This window comes from Lynx rufus, unplaced genomic scaffold, assembly GCF_022079265.1.
Source record: "Lynx rufus isolate CCGP_SWC_20201006 ecotype Redwood Valley unplaced genomic scaffold, mLynRuf1.p SCAF_5, whole genome shotgun sequence".
Taxonomy (NCBI): Eukaryota; Metazoa; Chordata; class Mammalia; order Carnivora; family Felidae; genus Lynx; species Lynx rufus.
The window spans coordinates 1095574-1099337 of NW_025814867.1; positions in this window are offsets into that span (position 1 = coordinate 1095574).

Consider the following 3764-nt stretch of genomic DNA (forward strand, 5'->3'; position numbering starts at 1 on the left):
CTTTTCTCTGTCTACTGTCCTACAATTTTTACTTTTGTACTAAGTATCTGTGTTATCTAACTTTAAAAAAAATTTTTTTTAAAGTTTATTTATTTTTGAGAGAGAGAGAGAGACCAAGTGTGAGTGGGGGAGGGTCAAAGAGAGAGGGAGACACAGAATCTGAAGCAGGTTCCAGGCTCTCTGAGCTGTCAGCACAGAGCTGGACGCAGGGCTTGAACTCATGAGCTGTGAGATCATGACCTGAGCTGAAGCCGGATGCTTAACTGACTGAGCCACCCAGGCGCCCCTTTGTTGTTGTTGTTTTTTAATTAAAAGACATACGGGGGCGCCTGGGTGGCTCAGTCAGTCAAGCGCCGACTTCAGCTCAGGTGGCGACCTCACGGTTCCGTGAGTTCAAGCCCCGCATTGGGCTCTGTGCTGATAGCTCGCAGCCTGGAGCTTGCTTCAGATTCTGCGTCTCCTCTCTCTGCCCCTTTCCCAATCATGCTGTGTCTATCTTTCTCAAAAATAAAATAAACATTAAAAAAACCTTTTTTTAAAATAAAAGACCTATGAAAAGGAAATCCAGTAATCCTTTGTCCTCTTAAAAAGTCTTATTAACTCTGAAGTTCTGCTACCTGTGTAGGCTGTAGGATATACAACCGACCCTTAAACAACACAAGTTTGAACTGTGAGGCTCCACTTATACGTGGATTTTTTACAGTACAATACCGTAAATGTATTTTCTCTTTCTCATGATTCTCTTAACATTTTATTTTCTCTAGCTTACTTTATCATAAGAATACAGTATATAATCCATATAACATACAAAATATGTGTTAATTGACTGTTTATGCTATCAGTAAGGCTTCTGTTCAGTAGTAGGCTAAGTTTGGGGGGGGAGTCAAAAGTTACACACAGGTTTTTGACTTCTTGGGAGCTGGTGCCCCTGTCTTCCATGTTGCGTAAGGATGAACTGTACTTGGGTTGAGAAACTCATGAGTTGTGTTGGTAGCAAGACCGATCCTAGTTGTTGGGAAATACTTCCACATGGGTCATTTGTATATCTGCACATCTTCTGAGTAAAGGCACTGAAAGTCTTTGTTCCAAATTATCATTTGAAAGATGTTTGTATAAGAAATAGCCTTGAAGCTAGAGCTAGCGTCTCTGTGTGGAGCGGAGGGCAGGTTTGTTTTGTGTCCAGGGTTATAAAGATAATGCTTCCCTCAGAGGTGAAGGTCAAGTAGGCTTGTTAACAGATCCGGGTTAACAGACCAGGGTTCCTTAAACTCAGAGTTTCTGAGCTATGGTGCAAGCCCAGTGAGTGTGCAGAATTCACCTGAGCTGTCCCACATACCCCACCCCCACCCCCGCCTCTCTGGGCAACTGACACAAAGAGCTCACACTGCCTGCTGTGCAATGAATGATAAAGTCTTCCATATCTGACCCAGGAGTTTCTTGTCTTCTGTTGGCATCCGTGAAACCATGGCAGGTTAACTTATTGGCTCACAAGTATGGTAAAATGTCATGCCCTTTGTAGTTCTTGACAGTAATGATACAGATTTTGATAGTGGAAGATACCCATCTCAATCCAAATCTGATATTTAGGATGAGCAGTTCTCTTCAGGTGAGCAACTTCATAGAGGAATTCTATTACTTCAGTGGCTTTATTCCGGCAATGTATTCAATACAGACAAGACACAGAAAAGACCCATTAGCCATTCAGCCTGTTCCCTGCTAAGACAGGAAATTGAAATAACTCTGGGAGCCAAATTATGTCCTTGGTTATTTGGCAGATGTCAAACGGTCATTACTCTGTATTACAGGTTTCCAGTAAAAACACGGTGGAAATAAAACAACATTTTCCCCAGGATATTAAGAATATCTCTATGATATTTTGTCTACTCTAGCAAATAGGGGTTTGTATTCAGTAGTTAAATGGAGGATGGAAATAGTTTACATATTTCTAGGGGGATGAGATAGGTGTTTTCGTATATGGACATAAATTTCTGTGTTTCATTCCTAGATATCAAAGTGGAAAACATTAAAAAACAACAACAACAACGTGGAAAAAATTTAAAAATGGTTATTTTGTTTAAGTGACTCGTCTGTGGTATTTTTGTTACAGCAGCCCAGACTGGCGAAAACGCTCATGTTTGGCAAAACCGGGAGACCCCTGAAATTCAGAACCACACAAAACAGACGGGAGTGCACCCAGGGCGGTGGCAGGCATTGGGGACACTGGCCGAAGCGGAGCAAGCACACTTAGGGTGGGCCGCAGGTCTCAGGGAGGGCCGGGGGCGCTCCGCGGTAGAGGGTTCAGGGTAGGGGGTGCCCAGAGCCCAGTCCCAGGTAGAGGAGCCGCGTGCAGGGGTGAAGGTAGAAGCAAGGGGGCGGAGCTGCACGAGGACACACACACAGACCCACCACGCAGGGGTAGGAAGCAGTCTGCCGGTGAGCGGGGGAGGACCACACCATGAGCGGTTCTCCAGGGGCCTGTTTTGGGGCTGAAGGAAAGTAAAGGCCAAGCCAGTTCACCCGCTCGATGCTGAGCCGTGAGAAAAGCTGCCATCCAGGGACCTGGACCCTACCAACAATGCCTCCTGCAAGCGGCTCACAGGAGAGAAAGAGAGACAGGAGCCAAAACATGAGCTGGTGGCACTTGGAAGAGAAGTGAGAGGGAAAAAAAGGCATCAAAGAATTGAAGGAAAACTGGAAATAGTCCAAGGGAGAACGGACACCAAAGCGAACTCAGCAGGAGCCGCGGGAGCAGGAAGGAAAGCAGCAAAAGAGTTTGAAGGGATTAAAGAGACTAGGTTACAATTCTGAATAGGGAGATGAGAGTGGGCCTCACTGAGAAAATGACACTGTGAATGGTCTCGGAGGAGTGAAGGGGCTGGCGGTGCGCTAGGGAAGCGTGTTCCAGGCAGAGGCAACAGCAGGAGCAAAGCCCCGCCCAGGGCAGGGACGATGGTGTGACTCGGCACATCTATATTCCCAAGTGTGTTACCTCACTGGGAACTCTACACATAGGCCTTCCAAATTCCCCTTGTTTGTCTTTTTTGATGCTTTTTGCTCTGAACCCAACCATATTAAAATCATGACGTTGGCTTTATTTGTGTTTATATTTGCCTGGGTGCCTTTGCCCATCCTTCCATTTTAAAACCTTAAAAATTATTTTAGGGTGTCTCTAACGTAGAGTACAGAGCCGAGTTTTAATTAATCCAATGTGGACATTTTTTGTTTATTCGCAAGTGATTCAGGCACATTTACCATAATTGGCAGGCCAAATGTGTTCGTCTTAGTGCTGTCATATTATTTCATGTTCCCACTTCTCATCTTACCTTACCTGCTCTCAGAATGTGGCACAGCTCCTTCTTCATTCATGTTCTTCACCTGCTTCTGAGACACCCCCTTTCCTACTCTCCTAGCTTACCCCCCATCTCACTTACCAGTCCTTCCAAATATCCTTTGCTGTTTTTTCCCTCGTTTCGAACTCTCACTGTTAGAGCTGAGGACCGGGGCTCAGTCCTTGGTCCTCTTCCTTAATGGCTCCTCACCTCTAGTGGACCCATTCAGGCCTGCATTTTCAGACATCATCTCTGTGCTAATAATCTGCAAACGCATCCCTCCAGCCATGCCCTCTCTCCTGACTGCTGGCCTGTATTCCAACTCAGCTTTCCAAAAAGCATCTTAATGTGTCCAACACGGGGGTCCGGAGTCTTCTCCAAACCCATTCCTCCCACAGTCTTCCCTACCTCGGTTAATGATAGAGCTGTCACCTG